The sequence below is a fragment of the Molossus molossus genome, unplaced genomic scaffold (genome assembly GCF_014108415.1).
Source record: "Molossus molossus isolate mMolMol1 unplaced genomic scaffold, mMolMol1.p scaffold_m16_p_1, whole genome shotgun sequence".
NCBI lineage: Eukaryota > Metazoa > Chordata > Mammalia > Chiroptera > Molossidae > Molossus > Molossus molossus.
In genome coordinates, this window is record NW_023425344.1 from 213,658,898 (window position 1) to 213,684,604 (window position 25,707).

The following is a 25,707-nucleotide window of genomic DNA, read 5'->3' on the forward strand; positions in this document are numbered from 1 at the left end:
CCACCCTCTGAATCTATGCCTTGAAGGCCACAGTCTAATAACCAAATTTGCTGGTTTTTACTCAGTTCTCATCTTTCTTGAATTTCTTAGATCATTTAACATTATTGGTAATAAAGAATAATCCTGTTTCCATTCATACCTTCCCCGTAAAACCTGGTTTTTCTTTATCCTGCTCTTTAAATTTAGGTGTTTTTCAAAGTTTCATTTCCAAACCTTGGTGGTCTTATCAAGTTACACATCTTCTGTGGATAATCCCCAAATACCCAAATCATATTCTAATTGCAGTTTCAAATTCCAGACGTGCATTCCCAAGGGCTGACAGGGAGTCTCACCAGGAAGGCCATGATGAAGCCATCAAACTCAACATTTTATTTTTTAAAATTTTTCTTTATTGATTTTAGAAAGAGAGGAAGGGAGAGGGAGAGAGATAGAGACATTGATGAGAGAGAGTATCGATTATCTGCTTCCTGCGTGCCCCTAACTGGGGATCAGGCCCACAACCTGGGCATGTGCCCTGACCAGGAATCGAACTGGTGACCTCTTGGTACATGGATCGAGGCTCAACCACTGAGCCACACCGGCTGGGCTCAGACTCAACATTTTAAAGTTGAGCTTATCATCTCCTCAAAGGTAGTCTGTACACTTGATTTCCCTACTTCTGTTCAGATGATTTTTCCTGTAAATCGACAATTACTTATAAAGTTACCAAATAAGCTGGACCCCAGACCTCTAAGCTGGTGAGGAATTAGGTGGAAAGCTGATTAGAAAGATATTAAAGTGGTAGCAGTCTGAGTGAAATTAACATGAACCACAAGAGAAAACCAGACAGAATGGGAAATTAACATCAAGCATTTTGCTTAGCATAGCGTAGACCAGGGCTACTCAATATGCCAGTGTTTGAATTTCTAATATTTTATCAAGGCTCCTGACAGGCAGATACAAAGCCTGGGCCGTCACCACAGTAACTTATTATTTAAAAATTGCTGTGTGATAACTATATGTCTTTATACTAGCTAATTCCTTATACCCAGATTTTATATTTACACATCCTTCATTTTTTTCTCTTACCATGAAATATTTTAAACATACAGAGAAGTATAGATAAAATAACAGATTCTTCATTACCATTAATCACTTTGCCATTTTGTCATGTTTGCTTCAGCTCTTTGTAAAACATTTTATCTTGAAATAATTTTAGACTTTAAAAAATTGCAAAAATAATAGTCTGCATATATCCTTCACCTAGCTTCCTCAAACATGAGCACTCTGCGTAACCATAGTAAAATGATCGAAACCAGGAATTACCATCGATACAGTACTCTTAACTAATCTATAGAACTATTCAGATGTCACCAATCTTCCCCACTAAGGTCTGTTTTCTGGTTCAAGATCCTATACTGCATCCAGGAGAGTTTCTCAGCCTTCTTATATCTTTTATGATTGGATGCTTTTTGAAAAGTACTGGCCAGTTATTTTGTGGAATGTCTTTCAATTTGGATTCGTCTGGTGTTTTCTTATGTTTAAATTCATTTAATGCATGTTTAGCAAACATACCACAGAAGTGGTGATGTTCACTTTGATCACTTGGCTAAGATGTTTTCCAGGTTTCTCCAGTGTGAAGTTGCTCTTTCCCCTTTTGTAATTAGTAAGTATTAATAAGTATCTTGTGCAGGAATACACTAAGACTATGCAAATAGTTTTTCACCATAAATTTTACTTACTAATTTTAGTAGCCATTGGTGATTTTTGCCTGCAAAAATTACTACTTTGGTGTTTGCAAATGGTGATTTTAAAAATATTTTCATCATGCCTCCTCTTCCATCTACTTATTTAGGTAATTATTTACTTATATCAACATGGGCTCATGGAATTTGCTTTATTCTATAAACTATAATCCATTGCTATCATTATTTTATTGTCCAAAAATGTCCTAGATTTGGTCATTTAAGATGACTCCTATATCCTTCCCACATACACATCTTTTTTAAAGTACTTATTTCCTGGTACCACGAGGTGCTCTTGGCTTATCTTGTGATTTCCTTACTGCCTCCCTAGATCAGTTTTTAAAAATAAACAACACATCATGGAAATCCTCGGTACCCTATGAATAAACTTATTCAAGTTTCCTTGTTTCCCTCATCAGATGTTTCTAGAAACTCTCTTAATATTCAACATAACCCTGTAAAGATTCCCATCATGACTTTATACTTTGGCTACATGCATGTGTATCCATAAATAATATTGTTTTCTTGCATATAACACTAGATAAATGAAATAAAATTATAAATATATGTAAATAGACTTTTACAAATTGATGTTGGTCATGAGGCTCAAAAACTTATTTATTTTGACTTCTGTATAATATCCCATTGTAGGATTATACCAAATTATTTATTTTTTATTACTTGGTAGACATTTTGATTGTCCCTAATTTTTGGTATTATAAACATATTCTTTTTTTTTAAAATTATTTATTTATTTTTTTGTTACAGATATTTCACCTTTTTTACCCCATTGGCACCCCCCTCCCCAACCCACCCCCGCCCTGTCCCCGACTTAGTTGTCCATGTCCATTGGTCATGCATACATGCATATAAGTTCTGTGGTTTATCTCTCCCCCCCCCCACCCCCTCTTCTGAGGGATGTCAGTCTGTGCCCTACTTCCATGTTTCTGGGTCTACCGTATTCCTCAGACTGTTATGTTCATTATATTCCGTATACAAGTGAGATCATGTGGTATTTGTCTTTTTCTGCCTGGCTTATTTCACTTAGGATAATACTTTCCAGGTCCCTCCATGTCGTCTCAAAGGATAAGAGATCTTTCTTTCTTACTGCTGCATAGTACTCCATTGTATAAACATATTATATGCTATCTGCTTGAATTACTTTGTTAGAGTTTCACTGGATTATATACTTCTATTATTAGACCTTAGGGTATAATGTCTTCAACTTCATTACATTTTATCTCCCAAATATTGTTATTTATTCTAATATCAACCACGTGTGTTCTTATGTCTACACACCTTCACCAATCTTTGGTATTGTTAGTCATGAAATGCTGTTGGTTATTTTTACCTGCATTTTTCTGGTTATTGGTGGAGCTGAACATTTTTTAATGCTTATTGGCCATTTTTCTTTTATAAACTGTTTGCAATCTTTTGCCTATTTTTCTGTTGGATTGTTGTTCTCTTGTTGATTTGTAGTTTTGATACTTTGCTGGTTCTCTGTGATGCAAGTATCTTCTCTCAGTCATTGGCTTGTTTTTTAACATTGCTTGAAAAAATCTTTTCATCCTTTTCATTTCAATTCAGTCATCCAAGTGGGTTTTCTAATTGGATATATTAATGAAGTGGCATGCTACTCATTAATCAATTGCTTTCAACTACATTTGTTCACCAGGAGTTTGAAACAACTGGATGAGTTAAAAATGAATTTTTTGGATTCAAAGATTTAGACACCCACTCAGAGATGTTTAAAACAAAAAAGAAAGAAATCAAAGAGCAACTTTGATCCTTTCACAAGCGAGGTGTAGCCTTCATCTGTTTCTTTGTAATAGAATCTGAGTCTGGAAGGGAGCTCTTTGATATCTGTAATATCCAATTTAAAATTCACTGAATTCTAGAAATAAAGAACTAGAAGGAACCACAGGGACCATCTGGTTTAACTTTCTTGTTTTACAGGAAATGGAGGCTCAGAGAGATGAAATAAAATATTCTTGGTTGAGATCTAGTTTCTTTCCCCCACAAGAGCCCAATTTTTAAAAGGATGGACTTGGCTCTTCATTCTCCCAAAGGAATGGGATTCTCATAATTTGACTTGGGCATACATGATATCCTGGAATTTTCCCTCATCACGTACCCCGACCCTATTTACTATCACTCCTGGAATTGAATGTAAGTCCTGGGCAAACGCTTTGGACACACAGCCATTCGTATTCCCCTGAACGTGATGGGTATTGCAAATCAGTCTGCAGAATGCATGGGAGACGTCCGTTTTCTCTTTGTTTCTTTCTTCTTCTCCTCTTCTTCCCCCTGCTTCTATTAAGACCAATTTCCCTTCTCTAGGGAGAGAATCCAGAATATTCTTTCTTAGATTTAGGAAACTTTTAATTTTCCTATGCAGGGTCTGCATCTGTATGGCCTAAACATTTATTTTGGTTAAATCAGTTTTCTCCTTATCTTTTTTTTTTTTTTATCCTCACCTGAGGACACTTTTCCATTTTTTGTACAGATAGAATGGGAGGGAGAGAGAGGAAGGGAGAGAGAGTGAGAAACATCGACGTGAAGGGACACATCGAGTGGCTGCCACCCGCACGACCAACCAGGGCCGGGGACAAACTGCAACCGAAATACGTGCCCTTAGCGGGAACCGAACCCGGGTCTCTCCGGACCGCAGGCCGACGCTCTAACCACTGAGCCAAACTGGCCAGGGCTAAATCAGTTTTCTAAATAAAATGCTAAATGAGGGGCTATGTTTCTAATTCGTGTCCTCTGTAGCTCCAACTGTCTGTGAATCTAGAATAAGATACTTTAAAAGGACCCTGACAAAAGCAGAGCAAGCAACTGAATGTAGAAATCCTTTGGGACCGCTAGTAAGGACCATCGGTCTTAACTGGCCAGTGTTATTAAATCACCCCTCGATTTCTCCTAAGCTACTTTTGGTAGCACTTGTCAGATTTGTCTGGGTCTTTTCTTTAGAAAACAGGGCTCCACAAACAACCCAGTGTGCTGGAAACCACATGGCTAGCTCCCGGGGGACAGCAGCCGTGTCATCTTTGTTTACCAGTGTTGTGTAATGATGACAATGGTGGTGATGATGGTGATGAAAATAAAACTAAAATAATTATGCTTGTTACATGCCAGGCATTGCTCTAAGCATTTCATGTGTATTAATAACCCATTTAACCCTCACACGTCTAGGAAGTAAGTTACTAGTATTACCTCCATTTTCTAGCTGAAGGAATTGAGAGGTTAAGTAACCAGAGTCATACTGTTTATCAATCAGGGTCCAAACAGAACATAGATGACACTAAAAATAGTTAACTTGGGAGGGTTTATTTACAAAATGGGCTAATTACATATGTGGGTTTAGGGGACGTGCTGATGGAATAGGAGCATGAAGCTGTTACTACCCCTAGGTCTGAATGAACGGGAGGAGGGAGCAGTCAGCCAAACTCAGGAGAGGAGATGCTTGAAGCCAATTATAACTCCTAGGAAGCCATGACCTCTGGTTGAGGGTCCTGTTAGTCCATGGCAGTCTTTCAGAGAAGGAGCCAAGCAAGGGAAGAAACACTCTAATTGTTCTCTCCCTCTGGGCTCCTGCCAGGAGCCCTCAGTAGTAGACTAAGGCAGAACGTGACGTTTATTGAAGCCTGTGGATGTCATTCTAGTCCAGCATCCGGGCTGAGAGCAGGGTCCATCTCCCATACACCAGATAGAAAGTAGCAGAGCTGGGATTGAACCCAGTCAGTGTAACTCCAAAGTCTGTATTCCTATCTACTGTGCCATCTAGAGCCTTGTAGATTGAGCAGGCAATTTGGCACACACGTCATTGGAATATATGAGATAACTCCTCTAATAAGCAGTGCCGAGTTCAGTAAGTCACCGGACAGTTTCCCATATTGACAACGTTTGTCCTGATGGCAAAAGAACCACCAGTGTCATGTTGATTTTGTTATTTATGTTTATGTACGTAGCTTGATGCAGAAGGGATTCCAAAGCTGTTGGCTCACCTTCCTGCCTATCATTATATTGATCTTTGCTTAAAGGTTGAGGAAAGAGCTACTGACTTCCCTCCAATGACACGTTATTTTTCTTTCCTGTAGTTGTATTCCCTTGTTGATTATTCCAAAATAATTAGATTCCAGTTGATCTGTAGTAGTTGAAAGTCACTAAGGGTTCGCTTGCTCCCTTTTGGTTTCCAATTTTGGGGGAGATCACATAAATGAAGCTGAATGCAGGGTCACATTTCATAAGCAATTACCAATTACTTCAAGAACTACCCATCCCTGGGATAAAATATTTTTATATTACTATTGTTTGGCACTTAGTGTCTAGTTTACATAGCGGAAGAATCCTGGGCACTGTGTGTTCTGCCAGAGCAGGAACACAGGTGTGAGGAATTTTTGGTTCTGTGTGGAAAGGAAGTGAGGCGAGAATGGAGGTGAGTTCCATCCGGGAAAGTGGCCTGAAGGCAGATCTCACATCAGAGGCTCATCAAGGAGGCAGCCCACAGGGAAGGCTCAGGCTTGAAGAAAAGGGAAGAAAAGGGAGCGAGGAGGAGTACAGAGTGCTGTTTTAGAAAGATATGTATGCCTTTGATTTTCTTTTTTCATCTTTGGGAGTTGAAAATTGCCAACGGGAATAAGAATTACGGTTCCAATAAGAGTGTCCAAGTTGCAGTTGACTCTGAAGTTTCGGAAACAGTTGTAAGAAAGGCAGTCTCAACGCTCCAACCCCTTTAAACTGTGCACACACCAGCATTTGCCCAGCCGCCCCGCGGGGGAAATCCCTGGCGCGCGGAGGGCAGAGAGCTTTGTTTAAATGAAGGAACTCGCCACCTGAGAAAATGACAGCTAAGGTGCTAGACGGGAAGACCTTGCTCTCGATCGCAGAAACACAAACCATGGTGGGGAAGCACGATCTACTCTCCTTTTTGTTGAGGTGTAAACTACATTGCTTTGCAAGGACGTGGAGAACAGTCTCCGCTCCACGGACCAGGAGAACTGGCGCGTCGGTGGGTGGGCCCTGGAGGGTCTGGGGAGGGGCGCGGGCTCTGCGGGGCAGCGGGCTGCTCCACCCGAGAAGGTGTGTCCCTGTCCCGCCCTCCCCCTTCAGGAAGAGGAAGCTGCCCGCGGCTTCGCGTGCAGGCAAGGACAGAAAATCATTTCGAAGCACATTTTTTCTTGCTCTTTGAAGGTATCGCTTGCGTGGCTTCCCTAAGCTGTGTTTGTGAATGAGCAGGTGTGATGGTCTGGAGAGAGAGGGTGGAGAGGCTGGAGCTGGTCCTCCCTCAGCCTTCCTGGGAAGGCTGCTCACTTGGAAGTGGCCGTTGATGTGAAGGGAGAGAACTGATCACGAGGGTAACAGCTGGTGCTCGGGACTTTGGAGGAAGGAGTCTGGTGGGGGAGGAGGGGTTGCCATGCCTGGAAGAACTACCATGAGGAATTCTCGTTGGCATTCTTGGTGGCAGCCAGAACTCAAGCCTCAGCTGCCGCACCTTGCTTTCGACCCAGCCTTCTGGATAGCTTGGCTGGTGCAGAAAGCACTTCCGCCCTGGGCCTCTGTCTCCCTGCTTGACCACGGCCTGCATTTCCACTTTCTCCCCCTGCCAGAACTGATCCCTGAGGCCTCCTTACCTGATGCACCTGGGAGGGGTTGGCTCCTGGTGGAAGGAAGCAGAGTAAGAATGAAAAAACCTGAATCCAAAGGGTTCTGGCTGATTTGAAGCCCCTTTCTTGATTTTAAACATGGGGAGTGGACAGCCCAGCCCTGAAGAGATGCTGCCATCTTACCACCGTGGTTCCTAGGGGAACCAGAGACATCACCCAGCGTCTCTGTAGTTGGGACATGATTCATCAGGCATACCCCACCAGCAGCCCTCAGCTTCAGTCTGTGCCTTGGGATGGGGCTCTGCTGGGTTCGACTTGCTCTCCAGACACCTGAAGGGCCTGAGCAATTCCAGGACAGGACACAGAAGGAAGGGGTGCTGGTTCTTGGATAGGTCAGACGTCCTGCTATTTACTGCCCCATGGACGTCTCAGCCTCACTCTCTAGGAATTATTGGTGAGTGTTATTTGCACCCTAAATTGTGTTGATTATTCGTGGTTTATAGGGCATATAATCCCTCTCCCATAAAAGGTTCTCTATTTGTCAAGTTTGTGAAAAATATGAAAGATAGATATTTTATCCTGTGCCAAGTGATTTGAATACCTGGATGCAAAGCACTGGATGAGTTAATTTTTAAGATATTGTTTTAAACTAAAAAAACTATAGGACAAGGGTGCTGTCTCTACAGACATTTATTTGAAATTGGATTCAAAAGCTGCTAGGTGTCTCTTGGAAAGGCTTGTGCTGGCCCTGAATTTCTTCAGCCAGAATTTGTGGGGAGCTGGTTGGTGTCCTGAGCAGACATTGCGGGGCATATTCCTTTTTGACGGAGTGGCTTAGGCACGCGGCGTTAAGCAGGTGTGGCGGGATACCCGGATTGAACCGGAGCTCTGCTTTACGCTGTGGGGCTGAGCAGCAGAGCAGAATCAGAACAGGACTCAGGGGCGGCCCCTACATTCTCAGCACTACCCTTCCATGAGATGGTTAGATCAAAGGAAAAGGTGAGAGCATGAGGCTTTAGGGGCAATGGGACTGGACTGAACTACACGATTCTACACTGGACTGGGGAAAAAGAAGTCACCAGGTTTATCTGAACAAATGAGAGAAAATCACTTTTCCTGTCACTTAGAAGGGCATGGGCTTGAGTCCTGGGACGCCTTCTTTTGTTTCCTTAAATCGAGAGGGCAAGTTGTAATCTCTTTTGAGGTGACTCGGAAGCTCTATCTCTGGACTTTTAAGTAAGAGTGCTTCTAAGTCCAGTCACTCACCCCAGACTTGGGCACAGGGTAGTTTTTCTTTTGTAAGGTGGAGATCTCATGAGAGATTGTAGGAGAGAAAAAAATGAGAAGTCAGTGGGTCTGATGAGACAGGCTGGTCCTTGCCAGGCCCTGAGGAATGCCAGACCTGTACTAGGTCCAGTTTAGTGAGCCTTTATTGGTCCTCTATGTGCCGGGCACATCCATGTGTCTGCACATCTATGTGCAGATTATCATATACTGCCTTTGCCCGCAAGGGACTTATAACTTTTTGCTCTCTCCTTACAACTTTGTTGGAGACCAAAAGTCATTGGAGCTACAATTGGATGATATCATGATTCAATTAAACGTGACATATTTATTGGATATCTGCCTTGTACCTAACTTTACCCTAGTACTCTTCAGGTACTTTATTAGAAATGATTCTAGCCTTCCAAAGACCTGAACTTGAGACAAGAAAAGATCAGAAAATAATATGGGAGTAAATGCTATCGAATGCCCTCATCATCAGGCACCCAAAGGCTGCTCTGCCTGCAGATTTTGTCCACAAGGAAGGCAATGTCATACTTTGTGGAGGAAATCAAATCTCTTTAACCTTCCCTTCCTCTCTTTGTTTCCCAGTTGCAGAGTTGCTTCGGTGGCTTTCTTTGTGTTAGTAATTGGTTCTGAATACTTTCCATGTATTCATTAATTCATGTATTCTTGTTCAACAGCTCTGTGAGTGCCTTCCATGTGTGAGGTATTGTGGCAGGCATGGGAGCGGGAGCAGAGAGCAAGATAATGTTTCCCTGGCCCATGGAGCTTACTTTCATGCAGGAGAGACAGCTGTTAAACACATAATTACATACTGAGTTAATTGTATGTGCTAAATGGAGAAGGCAAAATACATGTTAGAGGGACATATAACAAAGGACCTGGCCTGGTTTGGAGAACCTGGGAAGGTATTTAAAGTGTAGGATGTTTGAACTGAGCTTTGAAGGACGAGCAGGAATTAATTAGACAAAGGAATAGGGAGACACATTTGAGCTAGAGAGAACAGCATGTGCAAAGGCCTGGGGTAGGCAGGATCATAAAGGGGCTTGATGAATGTTAGTCCTCTTGGTGCTTTTACAATGAGACGCCTTTGAAGGGTTTTAAGTATCACAGCAACATAAGCTAACGTGCATGTTGAAGCTATGGGTTGGAGGAAGGAGAGAGTGGAGCCAATTGGGTCAGTGTGGGGAGGAGATGGAGGTTTCTTACCCAGTGGGTGGAGATGGCAGGGAGTAAACAAATCTGAGGGGTGCTTAGGAGGTAAAATAGGACTTGGAGATGGATTGAGTCCAGGGGTGAGGGAAAGAAAGGCGTCGAGGAATCCAGGCTGTGATGGGGAAGGACCAGGTTTTGTGAGAGGGAGGGATTGATTGATAAATTGAGAATAGAACATGTGAATTTGAAGATGCCTTAATCCTTGATCCATCCTCACATTAATTGCATATAGATTGGGCAACATGGCTCTGTTTGCTTAAAGGTTAACCCCCCTTTCCCTTCTCAGGTGTTCAGTCGAGCATTTTTAGAATCCAGTCATGCCACACACAAGAAAAGAGACTCGAGCTCAGCTTCCTGCGCTGACTGCTTTCTCAGTGAGACCCATTGACTTGTTTTTCAGTTTAGCTTTCACACGTTTAAAGTCAGACACCCGTTGACCTGTTACTTTCACATTATTTCAGCATGGATACTAATTCCAGGGTCCTGTGGGATAAAGAAAAGGAAATAATTTTGATTCCCTTTTTTGGTGGCTTTAGCCCATTTCTTAGATATTGTGTAGTAACTTCCCAGGGGTATTGAGTGTCACGTTTACAGGTAAGTGTGGTTTGTTTTAGAAACAAGATTACACATCTCTTTAGGTGGTGTTTACAGTGTACAACCTCTGGTCAATTATTTAATTAGTGCATGGCCAGTAAATCCTGCTGAGTTTTACACATTCTTACAGGATCAGAATGAAACTCAAGGTCACTGACCAAAGTGAGGTGTTTAACTGTCACTTGGGTTGTGTCTAATCAATAACCAGAGCAAACACACATACAATTTACACACATATAATTGGGTATGGTTGTCAGACATTTATTGAGCATTTACCATTGGGCATCAGGCTAGGTCCTGGGGATAGAAAGTTATGCAAAACATGACTTCTGCCTTTGAAAGGCTCGCAGTCTCTTTGGAGATGTGGAATCTACATGAAGAGAGATGACACTGCAAGGGAATGTATCTGAGTTTGTAGAAGTTGGTATCACCTGGGTTCACGGGAGGTTCTGCTTCTAAGATCATGGGCCATAGGAAAAGACATCATGAAAGGAAGGATTTGTGAGGTCTCTCAAGCAAGTGTGGGGTTTGGGTAGGGTAAGTTGTGAGGGGGAAGTGGGAGAAAACCACAGAGCTAGGGGAGAGTTCTTGCATTTTTTTAAAACTCATTTTTATTGTTGAATGTATTACAGATGCCCCCCCTCTTTTTCCCCATTGAACCCCTCCTCCCCAATCCCGCCCCCCTTCTGTCTTCCCCACACTATTGTCGGTGTTCATTGGTTGTGCATATATGCATAGAAGTTCTTTGGTTTATCTCATCCCACCCTCCCTCCCCCCTTCCCTTTGAGGTTCATCAGTCTACCAACCAATTTGTACTTCTTAATTCTTTCATCTTTTTCACCCATCCTTCTAGCCCCGCCAGTCTGGCAAACAACAAAAAGTTCTCTGTATCTAGGAGTCTGTTTCTGTTCTGCTTGTTCATTTTATTTGTAGATTCAGTTGTTGATAAATATGTATTAATTGCCAATTTATTGTTCATATTTTTGTTGTTCTTCAAGAAGATCCCTTCAACATTTCATATAATACTGGTTTGGTGGTAATGAACTCCTTTAGCTTTTTTTTTGTCTGGGAAACTCTTGATATGTCTGTTGATTCTAAATGATAGCTTTGCAGGATAAAGTAATTTTGGTTGTAGGTCATTGCTTTTCATCACCTTGAATATATCTTGCCACTCCTTCCTGGCCTGCAGAGTTTCTTTGAGAAATCAGCTGACAGTATTATGGGAACTCCTTTGTAGGTAACGGACTGCTTTTCTCTTGTTGCTTTTAAGATTCTTTCTTTAGCCCTGGTTGGTTTGGCTCAGCGGTTGGAACATTGGCCTGCGGTCCAGAGATATCCGGGTTCGGTTCCCGCTAAGTGCATGTACCTCAGTTGCAGTTTGTCCCTGGCCCTGGTAGGATTGTGTAGGTGGCAACCACTTGACATGTCCCTTTCATGTCGATGTTTCTCTCTCTCTCCCTCCCACTCTATCTGAACAAAATAAGGAAAGGTGTCCTTGGGTGAGGATAAAAAAAAAAAAAAAATTCTTAAAAAAGAAAAAGATTTTCTCTTTGTATTTAATCTTTGGCGTTTTGATGATGATGTGTCTTGGTGTGGACCTCTTTGGGTTCATCTTGTTTGGGACTCTCTGTGCTTCCTGGACTTGTATGTCTATTTCCTTAACCAAATTAGGGAAGTTTTCTATCATTATTGTTTCAAATAGGTTTTCAATTTCTTGTTCACTTTCTTCTCCTTCTGGCACCCCTATGATGCAAATGTTGGTATGCTTGAAGTTGTCCCAGAGGCTCCTTGCACTTCCTCATTTTTTTTGGATTCTTTTTTCTTTTTGCTGTTCTGATTGGGTGTTTTTTGCTTCTTTATATTGCAAATTGATGGTTTGCTTCTTGGCTTTACCTATTCTACTATTGATTCCTTGTAAATTATTCTTTATTTCAGTTAATGCATCCTTTATTTCCGACTGGTCCTTTTTAATGTTGTTGATGTTCTCACTAAGTTCCTCGGAGGTCTCCTTAAGTTCTTTGAAGGTCTCCATAAGTTCTATGAATGTCTTACTAAGTTCCTTGAGCAACCTTATAACCAGTGCATCTGATTGATTACTTATTTCCATTTTGTTTAATTATTTTCCTGGAGTTTTGTTCTTTTCTTTCATTTGGGACATGTTTCTTTGTCTCCCCATTTTGGCTTCTTCCCTATGATTATTTCTATGTATTAGGTAGAGTTGCTATGTCTCCTAGGCTTTGTAGGGTGGCCTCTTGTTGTAGGTGTCCTGTAGGATCCAGTGGCACAGCCTCCCTGATCACCCCAGCTGGGCCCTCAAGGTGCACCCCTAATGTGGACTGTACACCCTTCTGTTGTAATTGAGTTTTGATTGTTGTTGGCACTTCAATGGGAGGGATTTACTCAGGCTGATCAGCTGCAAGGACTGGCTGTGCCCACTGACCACTGGCCTCTGACTACTTTGGAGGATCAGCTCTGTAGGGGCCCACCACACAGAGCAACACTTACTTCAGCAGGGCTCTGGTACCCACTGAGTCCACTCATTGAGTGTGTCACTTGTGGAGGTGGTTGGGTGGTGGTGTTTTGATGTGGTCTGAAGCTGTCCACTGGGTGTGCTGGCTCTGGGAAAGGTCAGCCACTGCCTGTATTTTATTCAGGGCCACCCAGGATAAGCTACAAAGTGATCTGCAGATGGCTGCTTCTTGTGCTGGGCTTGGAGGTACCCAATCAAAACCAAGCTGTGAACCAAGGCTGGTTGCTTCTAGGGCCAGGCCTGCAGCCACTAAACGAGATGTATGGGGCTTGCTGAGACCAAATGTTGCTTGTTTGAGAGATTTTAGGAAACTCTGAAGCAGGATCCCAAGTCAGGCCAATCCTATGGTAAAGCCACTGGAAACAGCTTGGATGGGCCTGGAAGTTGGGTGGGGCGGGGCCTCATGGAATCACCAGGGAGGGGCAAACTGTGTGAGCCAGGTTGCTGGAGTCCCAGATATGGCAGCTGTCTGCAGCCCCAAGGAAGGGCTCACCAAAGGAACATCAGCCTCCACCAGCATGTCTGTCCAGGAGAAAGCCGCCTCTCCAGCCCTCCTTCCGAGGCCAAACAGCTCAGTTCTTCCCTGTATGTCTCTGGTGCCCCTCATGCTGCCTCCCCTCCAAGCTTAGAGGGAGCAAGTCCAAGTAAGTCCATGCACGGGCCCTTTAAGAGGAGCTGCCTGGGGCTCCTGCAGCCTCAACCTCAGTTACAGCTGGGTTTTCCAGCCAGAAGTTATGGGGACTTCTCTTCCTGGAACTGGAACCCTGAGCGGGGCACCTGGTGTGGGACGGGGACCCCTCAGTCCTAAGGGAGGACCTTCCCAGCCGAGGTAGCCTCCTGATTTTTATCTGCCACACGTGGATGTGGTACCAGCCTGTCAGCACCTCTGTCCCTCCTACCAGTCTCGATGTGGCTGTTTCTTTAATTCTGTAGTTGTAGGACTTCCATTCAGCTCGATTTCAGGTGGTTCTGAATGATGGTTGTTCTGTAGTTTAGTTGTAATTGTGGAAGGAGACGATACTGCGTTTAACTACGCCACCATCTTGACCGGAAGTCGCGTTCTTGCATTTTGAGGGAGAACAAGGAAATGTGTTTACCTGGGTTTGTGAAGGGTGTTATATAAGAGGGAGCAGGAGAAATAGTTTGGGGTCAGGCCTTAGATGGCTTTGACTTTTAGGCTGTGGCATTTGGAGCTTCTTCTGGTGTATGGATGGCCTCTGCTGGTAGTTTTTAGATGGCATTTTGAAAAGAGTAATCTTTCTGAAAAAGCTGTGTATATATTTACAATGGAATGTTACTTGGCCATAAAAAGGAATGAAATCTTACCATTTGTGGCATCATGGATGCACCTAGAGGGTGTTATGCTCAGTGAAATAAGTCAGTCAGAGAAAGACAAATACCATATGATTTAAATTATATGTGGAATCTACAGAACAAAATAAATGAACAAACAAACTTGAAACAGACTCATAGAAACAGAGAGTGGACTGGTGGTGGCCAGAGGGAAGAGGGGTCAGGGAGCTGGGAGAAAGAGGTGAAGGGATTAAGAAGTACAAATTGGTAGTTACAAAATAGTCAAGGGGATGTAAAGTACAGCATAGGGAATATAGTCAATAATATTGTGATATCTATGTTTGGTGCCAGTTGGGTACTGGAAATATTGGAGGGAACACTGTAGTATTTGGCTAGCCACTGAGCTGTACACCTGAAACCAATACAAAATAATATTGAGGGTAAATCATAAGTGAAAAATAAAAAAATAAAAAAAGATTAATGTACCAGTATTGTGTGGTAGGAAGTGGAGTGCTGGAGAAACCAGAGGTCTTAAAAAGTTGAGTCTAAGGACAAAAAAACAAGTTGATTGTCACTAAGCAGCTGGGATGAAGCAAAAGCCAGGTAGCCAGAAATTGATCGCTGTGAAATGAAGTTTTCTTTTTGATTTACTATTGTAGAAAATAAGGAAGGGTTGGATCTGGATTGGTATAGACTTACACATCCACAGATCGTCTCTGGTTGCAGGTGGTTGTTAGTATAAAATGAGAGGCATTCTTACTTACTGGAAGGGGAGCTCTTCCATGAGAGTGTGCACTGTGTCCATCTCTGTACCCTCTGTCTGGTGAGCTCCTGGTGCTTGACAGTCTTCCTTGAGCAACTGAAAGCCATTAAAGAGAAAAGTGGATCAACAGCAGAATTGCCAGAGGAAAGGTCAAGGAAGAGAACAAGGAGGCAATCCAGAGAAACAGGATTTCAAGCGGGGGTGGAGGTGGTGGTGGGGTGGTGGTGGGGGTGGGGGTGAATGGAGAATAGAATTTATATGTCATGTCAAGGCCATTGTGTTGCAAATGGCAAGGACAAAGCCAAATCTGCCTACCTTACTTAAAAAGGGTTTATGATAAAGATTCAAAGGAGAATCAAGACAGACAGGAAATGACCTCGGTATAGTTGTTCCTTGACAATCTGCTCACCTATTCAATAAAAGTTCATACACTATTACTTGAAGGAAACTAAGCAGTTGGGATGCTTGGATTGAGGGAGCAGTATTTACAAAGGCATGAAGGTATGAAAAAGCAGAGTGTCGGTAGATACTCCAAGTGTTTGGGAATTGCTAGAGCAAACTCACGTTATAGACTGGCAGCTGACAGAAGTGTGGTATTTGGGTGGAAAGTGTTTTGTTTTGTGTTTTAAATTTATATTAATTGTCAATGCTATAATTGGAGGATTTCACACAAAAATACCTATTTTGTATATCTGCTACTGTGTAAGAAATCATCCCAAACTCAGTGGTTTAAAATTTAACCTTTATTTTCTTAACTCTTATGGTTCTGTGAATTGACTGGGCTCAACCAGGAGATTTTCATTTGGGGTCTTTCATGCATTTGCAGTCAGAGGGTGGCTAGAATTGGAGTTATCTGGAAAACTTCTCACCCACACCTCTGGAGGCCCAGAGGACTGTTGCAGGGGCTGTCTGCCACAACTCCTACATATGGCCTCCCCATGTGGCCTGGGCTTCTTCACAGCACGACCGAAGGTTTCCAAGAGCAAGCAGCACAGAGAGAAGTGGAAGCTCCTAGTTTGTCCAAGCTTGGGTCTGGAAATGCACACAACATCACTTCCACCACATTCTATTGGTCAAGCAGGATTATGGGCTGGCTGGTTTCCCCCCAAATATGTTGAAGTTCTAATTCCCAGTACTTGAGAATATAAGTGTATTTGGAGATAAAGACTTTAAAGAGGTTATTAAATTAAAATGGGGTCAGATGGGTCAGCCTTAATCCAATAGAACTGGAATCCTTGTAAGAAGAGGTGGTTAGGATCCAGCGACACCAGACACAATGCACACGTGACCTTGTGAGGACACAGCAGGAAGGAGAACATCTGGAAGCCAAGGAAAAAGACCTCAGAGGAAACCAAACCTGCTGACACCTTGATCTTAGACTTCCAGCCTCTATAACTGTGAGAAAATTAATTTCTGTTGTTTAAGCCGTCCAGTCTGTGGTATTTTGTTCTAGCAGCCTACTGGGCTAATGTACAAACCACTGAAGGGTCCTAGGGTGGCATGACAGTCTCTCTCCATCACTCGCCCGCCCAGCTCTCTCTTTCTCTGGTGGCATTGTAAAGATTGTGCTGAAGGCTAGCGGCAAGCAGTTATTTCAATAGTCAGATGAGTGGCAGGTGATGAAGCATATTGGGAATGGGAGAAGCAGACAAAGCAGATGTAAAATTTATGATGTAAAATTGGCACTATTTAGTGATTAGATATTTTGGGTGAGGAATTCATCAGAGGGAAACACCAATGAATACCAGATGGGGAGTAAAACCAAATGGGGATCCCATGGAGGGGAGATTTGACTGGCAACATTCTAGTCGCACCCTTCATGATAGACATTTATGATGACATGAAGTAGTATAAGATGCCCATTGCTGTGCTCCAGAAATTAGCCCTTTATTTCACCTTCTTCCTAGGGAGGATGGGCTAAGGCTCTGTGTTGGGGGGGGGGGGGGGGCAGGGAGAGTTATTGGCAAAGGGTACTCTTTCCCTTTCCAAGGTGACCCTGAGCACACCCACACCCCACCTGGGGTGCACCAGCTCTGTGTCCAGCTGGGCTGGGCTCTGGCCCCACAGACATGTCCAGGACCAGGGACAGAGATGGAACCTCCTCTGCCTCGAAGCAGCTGCCACCAAGACAGCTTGAGGATCCCAACGTCCTCATTCTCTCTGTGCCCTGGCTGACTTTGCTCCCAAGGGAGCTTGTTAGTGAGTCACCTCTATAAAACTGTGATGCTGGTAAAACCATGTGCATGGGGCAGTATTTGACCAGTGAAAATGGATTAATTTGAAATATGTGATCATTTGTAATAGGAGCTAAAGTTGAAAATCTCTGCAGAAATAGCAGGGGGAAAAGAGGAAAAAAATAACCAAATGAGTAGAATAGACAAGATATCAAGAGAGTGTTTACCTCCTCGAGGAAAGGAAGTGTTTTCTGGAGCTTTAGAAAAAGTCATTTGCATATAAACAAAGCCCTTTGGGCTGAGGCCAGCATGGCTCTAGCTGCCCTCGGAGAGTTAATTGTAAGTCATTTGTCTTCTTTAACGAAAGCCTCACCTCTTCCACTGCACCCTCACTGCTTTGATGACGCCTGTACTTGAAATTAAGAAAATCACATTTCCGTATTCACAAACACCATTTTAGACTTTCTTAATGTAAGCAGGCCCCCTTTCTCAAATACTGGAATACAAATTAGGGAGGAGAAAATAAATGGATGCAAAGAATTGACAAAAGTTTAATACAAACCAATGCCGTCTGATCTGTTCCCCCACCATCCCCACCTCCCTTAATTTCTATTTGCTGCTGGAAGCCCCGGCTGGGGAGCTGGCCACAGTGCCCTGGGCTTCCAGGAGCATGTTCACAGCCAGCCAGAGTGGTCCTCTTCCCAGATTGTACCTTTGGCAAGCTGCAAACCCTCCGTGTCTTACACAGCAACTGTGCTGGAAATTTCCCTTCTGAAAGATACGCAGAGATTATTTTGATTAAAAGAACGAGAAGTCTAGATGGTGTCACTTAAGACTGTGTTCTTCCCCTGACCTTTAGGTTCCTGGTGTAGCTCTTCCATTCTGGGGTTTCACTGTGAACACAATGACTTCTTCAATCCCCGCTCTGGACACACAGCTCTCAAACTCTATGTTTTTTTTGTTTTTCTTCTTTTCGTATCTGTTTAAATATTTCAGTTCAGCATGCAATGTGTTTGAAAATGGCTCAGATGTAATTACTCACAGTGTTACCTCTCTGCTGAAGCCTGTAATTCCCTCTTGATTAAGATGGCGATATTGATTTGGCTGGGATTGCATGCAAATAAACTGACATGAGGAGAGGTGTAGTTTTCCAGTGTATCTGTGATTTCAGGCTAGTAGTCAGGTTTCCCCCACCCATATGGTTTGGTTTCAGCATTTGTGTGGATTAATACCTGTCTCCTAGGCTCAGAAGGAAACCATAGCCATCAAGAGTTCTCATCTGGAGCCTTTGTTTAGTTGTGCCTATCTACCAGAGCCATCTCTGTTCCTACATTTATCAGAGTAATTGAAGAGGAATGGGCTCTCTGAGTTAGGCTGGCTGTCAAAAGGTCATGGCACTTCAGAAGGAGACAGGTGGAGGAGGGGACTGGGGAAATATTTTAAGGCTATGAAGTGATTGGTAATTCGCCACCACAAAAGAGTCTGTGCTACATTCTCCAGTCAGGCACTAAAAACTATGGTTTCTTGAAAGCAAATAGTCACCAGTTCATATTTATTGGGAACACAATTTGCAGCCATGAGTTCTTTTAAGGCTAAGAAAAAAAATGCTTTTGGAGGACATAACTAGACCTACCACCCAAACAGACTTTGTGTTGTCTGGAGTTCCGGTGTAAGAAAGCTCAGGAGGGCTGAGGGCTGTGGAGGGCAAATCTGGGGCAATTAGTTGGCAGGGATTCCTTGGCACAGTTAATTTGGAAAGTATGTAATTCAAATGAATTGTCTGAATCAAGAGGAATGCCTTTTTTGAGTGTATGTGTGTGTAATTGTTTTGTGGAATTAATTTCTTCCAAATTAAAGACCAAAGAGGTGTGACAGCTAAATGCAATACCTGATTCTAGACTGGATCTTGTATTAGAGGAGAAAGAGGCATTATGAGGTCAACAGGCAAAATTGGGATATGGACAAAAGATTAGATATAATTATTTCATCAATGTTAAACTGGCTGACATTGATGACAGTAGTGTGGTTACATTAGAGAGTGTCCTAATTTTAGGAAATACTCGTGATTAGTACAAGTTACTATTGAGTGATTAAAAAGCTATAGGCATATATATTCTCTCATATACAATATATATGAGAGAAAGAGAGAGTACAAATTATACAATAAATAGATAAAATAGTAGGTGAATTTGGGTAAAGGGTATGTGGATGGTTTTTTTTTTTTTTCCTATTAGATTTGCAATTTTTCCATAAATTTGAAATTATTTCCAAATAAAAAGTGAAAAAAGAGGGAGGCATACCTTTAGATGTCTGACCCAAAGCTTATGTAATCCAAAGCTCTTTGCCGGGGGTAAGTGAAAATTCTGCCCTTGCGTTTTTAGTGTCATTGAACAGGTATCAGTGAGCTCCTCCTTCCTGTTTGCTCTTTGCTACAGACTCTTAACTGGAAGAAGGTACCAAAGCCTCGTTTGTTGATGAGATAGATGTTGAAGTATCAGGGTGCATGACAAGAGCAGACGTATTTTGTTAAAGTCAACATTCTTACGGGGTGGAAGAAACACAAATCATGGATGTGTGTGCATGTGCCGGTTGATTTAGCTGCCAGGAATACTGTATGAGGACAGAAGCCTTCTGGCTGTTCTCCCTTCTCTCCTCCCTCTACCAGACTCCCTCCTAGCAGTTAGAAGGACTTGCAGCTAGCATTGTTTCCCCTTGTGATTTCCTTGTTCAGTCACTTGGAATTCCTTCTGTTCACGCTTTGTCAGTTCTCATGGTCAAGTTCCTAGAGTCTCCCATACTCCATCCCAACCAAGAACTTTCCTTTTTTTCTGTTATTTATTTCAAGTCAAACTTCATACAATTCAACCAACCAAATTGCTCTGATTACTTGTATTTTCTTTCTTTTCTATAATGTGACTTTTTTTCTGATAACTTATGAAAATAATGCATGTTTGTCATAGAAGATTTGGAAAACATCGAAAAGTGCGTAAAGAAAAGAAATAAGATAACACCACCAGCTAAGCCTGATAATCCCACCACTCAAAACAACCACTATATTTGAATATATTTGCTTTCCTTTTTGATATGGATATGTATATGTGTATAGATTATATATTATATATGGTATTTTCTCTTTTTTCCACTTAACTTTCTACTGAAATATCATTAAACATTATTTGAACACATAATTTTTTAACAGTTGTATGATTTTCTGTTACATGGAGGGGCCCCTAGGCTTACATCCAGCTCTTATGCAACATGATGGCTATAGGTAGGGCTATTTGTGTCATCAGTCTGTTTGGTTGGTGCATCTGTTATGATTGATTGGTGTGTTGGTTATAATTATAATTGATGGTACCTGTGCCATTACAGTTTTAAAATATTTTGAGTATCACCCATAGTTATACCATCACAGAGTTAATCTTTCTCCTATCATTGGACATTTAGATTGTATTTAATTCATGCTATTATAAGTAATTCTATGAAAAAAACTTTACATGATACTTCTCTCTCTCTCTCTTTCTCTCTGTCCTTTTGGTAAATAGCTGCTGATAATTTTCTCTGGTTACATTTCTAGAAATTCAGTAACAGGCCAAAGATATGGTTATTTGAAAGGCTTTGACGCATGTTGCCCTGCAGAAAAATTAGATTCATTTGCAGTATACTCCTGCCAGGAGGATAGATAGGTTTCCCTGAACCCTGCAACCCTGAAGATTATAATTTTAAAAACATCTTTGCCAATCTGATAGCTGAAAAATAGTATCTTGCTTTAATTTGTATTTCTTTTTGTTATATTTTTAATGTGAACATTTTAATAATTTTTATAATGTTTGCTCTTTTAGTAGATGTGACAGCTGTCCCCTCATTGATGCCAAGATCTGTTTGGCCACCCTCCTTGGCAAGGCCGGTGCCACTTTCTTCCTTTACAAACCCAGCTGCAGGCCTCCTACAGCAGTTCCTTAGTTGGAAAAGATTGTTTTTGTATTTGGGGATGAGTTATGTTATAGGGTAATTATGTTGCTTTCTGTGGGTGTGTTGCTGCCTCACTTGTAATCTAAATTCTCCAAGGGCAAGGCTTTTGCCTTTCAATAAAAATAAAAAGTTTTTTTTGAGCTGCTTTGATTATTTATGGTGATGTAACAAACTACACCAAAACTTAGAGGTTTACAACAATTTATTATCTATCCTGTGTGTATGTGGGTGTGTTAGCTGGGCCGTTCTTGCTTGAGGTCTCTCTTGCAGTTGTAGTTTGATGGTGGAAGAGACTCCAGTCATCTGCAGGCTTGACTGGGTTGGACATACAAGTAGTTTCTTGTCTCACATGTCTGACCCCTCATATGAGATAGCTGGAATAGCTGAGGGCATTTCTTTCTTTTCTCTTCCTCCCTCCCTCCTTCCCTCCCTCTCTCTACCTCACATGGCTAGCTTGGGCTTCCTCAAAGCTTGGAAGTCTCAGGTTTTTTACCTTCTTACCTGGTGCTGGCTTTTCTCAGAACAAGCACTCCAAAGAGATCAAGGTGGAAGCTGCCAAGTTTCTGATGATGTCGTCATAGAAACCATGCATCTTCACTGCAGCCACATCCTATTGTTCAAAACCAGTCTCAAGGTCTCAAAAAATGAGAGCCCTGATTAAAGAGGAGGGAACCACACAGGAGTAAACACTAGGAGGCAGGGCTGGGGGGCAAAAAGCGACCACAGGTGTCTACTGTTGATTCTGTTAGGTCCATATTTAACATTCAATAAATTCTTATTAAATGAAAACCTGGAAACATGAGATAAATTGTTTTCTGAAAATGCCATTTGACCTTTAATTTCCTTTGCTGATAGGATGGGCACAGGAAGTGAGCCATGAAAAATGAGACTTTGGCATAGTTGCAATCTAATCTCTGAAGAGCAAGTAACCTCAAAGAAATTCACTTATGGGTGTAATTATATCTTACCGACAACTGGATATTTTATTCTAAGATTCTATTATCCTTAGTTATCTAACCAACATTTTCCTATTTATCCTCATTTTCCGCCTCTGAATAGGGAGGCAGCTGAACCAATGCCAGATCTCCCATTACACACACTGTTGTTAAACATTATAAAGTCACTTCAATGACATTGCATATCTTTTCTAATTCATAACATTGGAAGTTTGGTGTTGGTTACAGTGACAGGCTATCTTCTTACAAGAGACCTAGAGCGCTCAAGGTTTGTTTCTGAATAGGAGTAGGGGGTAGGGGGCAACCATTGTATCTCTGCCTGAGTCAATCAGGGATGTTTTTGGTCAACTCTGCTTTGGTCTAATGTGTAAAATCGATCCATTCATTTCCCATACAATAACAACTTCTGATAGCCTTCAAATAGAATACACATGCTGCCTTAAGATTTTATTAATTCAGTTAAAGATGCTTTCTCATTAACTCTATTTAAGATTATACTACAGGCCTTCCAGGAACATACAGTAGAGAAGGAGGTAAGATATTCATACCTATATGCAAAACCAGGCCATCTACACTGAAGGCCATACAGACCATATAGATGTGAAATGCTACAGGAATTTAGAGTAGGATGAAATTACTCAGACTTGAGTGTCATTTGTTGACTTCTGAAAAGGGTTTCGATAGATACATTTGTCCACTTTCAGAGCGAAAAACAGTCTCAACACAGAACCCAGCACAACTGGGAAAGGGAGGGAGCTTTGTTTTTCTGGCAGCGTCTCCTCGGCTTGCTTAGGCTGAAGGGGAGACCAGAGTGGGTTAACCCCCTGCATGCTCTCTCAACAGAGCAGACAACCGGCGGGGGAGCTCTGTGTGGCCCCACGGAAGGCTGCCTCACGTCCTCTCAACCCGTGCCAATCTTTGAAACATCAGTAGGTGTGGCGGTTTCTCTGCTGTAGGTTTGCAGGTCCCCTGTTGGGTGGGGAGGCCTGGCAGAGGAACAATCCCAGCACAGGTACGGAAACAAATGTTCAAATGTGCATTTGGGGGCCTGCACCGGCACACATCGGTTTCTGCCCGGAGCCTGCAAATGTTCTTAGCAGGGAAGCGGTTAATGTGTCGAAGCAGTTTCCAAGCCCAAAGAATCTCCCCGCCCCTTCCCCCATGGGGGCTGGCTTCTCGCTGAGTTTAGGGGATTTAGAGAGGATTTGAGGTGGGTGTGGTTCTGGTAGTTCAGTTTCTAGGAAATAAAACAATCCTTTCCTTTGACCTTTAATGTGACTCAGATCAGTGTCTCCTTGGCACGCAGCCTTTCTGTGCAGTCGGTTTGCTGTGAGTGTAGCCACCTGACTTCAGTTTTATGCTGCTTCTGTCACCAGCCGCTTGAATTCTGAGTGGGAAATCCGGGGATTCAGAGCTCAACCTCTGACTCTGGTATTGGCTGTCACCGGAGAAGTTCAAAACCCGGCTCAGCCTGACTCTTCAGATAATTGCTTCTCCTCCCTTATCTGTAAATGAGGGAGGGGAATAGGCTTCCTTTAACACTTGGTGGATGGCAAAATTGCAGGGGCTTAAGGAAGGACTTATAACTAGTGATTGGATGGTCTGGAGCCACACTTTGGAATTATCACCTGATCCCAAATGGCATGCATCATACTCTCCGGAGGGAAGTTGAAAAGCAAGAATCAAAGAAATTAAGGGCAAAGGAATGTACAATAAACCCCCTCACAAACCAGGGATTTGATTAATCTCAGTGGAGTCATGAATCTGAGAGGCATTTTGTTTTTCATGTCCTCCACGGGGCACGGTGCCCCTCTGTACAAACAGAAATCCTATCGTAGACTGGGTGCTCTTTCCCCTTCTCATCGGATGTTCTAATATGTTTCAACTGTGCAATTTGTAACTAAGGAAAAACCACATTTTTACAGAGCACCCACAATAACGTCTAGGCTAGGTTATCAGGTGGCTTTTGAAGTCCGTAAAAAGTCAATATAAGAAAGATAATTTTTGTTTTATTGTTAAGAAAACACCGATTTTGGTTAATCAACAGAGATAAACAGGTTTAACCACAAAATCAACAGAATTCGAGGCAGAATCCGTACTAAGTGGAAAGGTGAACCGTATGGAGTAAACATGCTGAGGAGCAGGACTCGCCGGGTGGTTCTCAGGTATGGGTGGATGTAAGAGCCTTCGTGGCATTCATTAGAGATGGACGTTCCCAGAGATCCTGATTCAGCAAACCCATTTTGAGGGCAAAGAACCAGAGTTTTAAATAGTACCCTAGGTAATTCTGATACTCTCAGGTCTACACTGAGAAATGAACTAGAATGCTAAAGTGGATTTTGATTTATGCAAAAAGTTAAAACAGAGATTTAGAACCCAGGTAGTTTAAACTATACTCAGGATCCACCCATTCCTGAAATCCTCCTATTGTCCTCACTGAGTTAATCCATCTCTTTGTTAGGTAATATATTTGACTGTGAGTTACAGAAACCTGGAAAACAGTGGCTTACACTAATAAGGATTTTTATTTTTTTGGAGGGGAGTGGCTAAATAGAAAGTCTTGAGGTAGGCAATCCAGGTGTGGTGGACCCCCAAAAGATATGTCTATGTCCAGACCCCTGAAACTGTGACTATTACCTTATTGGGAAAAAGGGTCTTTGCAGGTATAATTAGATATCTTGAGATCATGCTGGATTACTCTGGTGGGCCCTAAATCCAATGACAAGTATCCTTCTAAGAGTGAAGCAGAGGATGACTGTGTTAGATAGGACAGGGTCTCAAGGGCTGGGTCATTCTTATTAAAGGTTATTTCTTTCTAAATGTTAAAATGTGGCATAATATTTTGTAGATGCAGCTATAAAAAGCTTGAGCTGACAGGAACTCAACTGGATGAAAGTAGCCAACAGGCAAAAACAAAAACAAATAAACAAAAAGAAGTCAACATGTAATTAACCAGTATACATAAGCAATGGATAAACTTCCCTTCTGGGAGGCAGAGCTTTGGATATGAATTCCCTATCTCCTTTATTTGTAAGTAAATAAAAATACCTTGTGACAACCCTGTCTCATTCTTGAAGAGAGCACCCCAAGCTGTGAGTCCCTTGAGTTCAGTAACAATTAGACAGAAGAGGAGGCAGCATTGTACCTACAGAGGCAGAGATTGGGGTGATGTGGCCACAAGCCCTGGAGCAGCCCCTGGAGTATGGCCCTATTTGATGTTCTACTTTTAGCCTCCAGAACTGTGAGAGAATAAATCTCTGTTGTTTTCAAGCCACTAAATTTATGATAGTTTGTTACAGTGGCCAAGGGAAATGAACACACCAGCGTCTGAGGCTACCAGGCAGTTTCCTTCTTTCTGCTAAGTCATCTTTAGCGTGGGCTTCCTGCCTCATGGTCACGAGACAGCTGTGCCATCTCCTGCATGACGTCTGTGTTCCAGGCAAGAGGAATAAGAAAGAGCAAAGGGAAAGACACAGGTAGTTAATCTGTCTCCATGTTAAGGAGATTTTCGGAAGCCCTACATAATAATTTTCTATTAGTTCTCATTGGTCAGAACTGGGTCAAATAGCTCCCCCATCTGCAAGGAAAACTTA

The 25,707-nt window shown here is 42.4% G+C and overlaps 1 pseudogene; it reads right to left on the reverse strand.

Moving 5' to 3' along the window:
* The window catches only part of LOC118623442, a 44,267-nt pseudogene extending 18,761 nt beyond the window's left edge, over positions 1-25,506 (reverse strand).
* Positions 25,507-25,707: the final 201 nt, after the last annotated feature.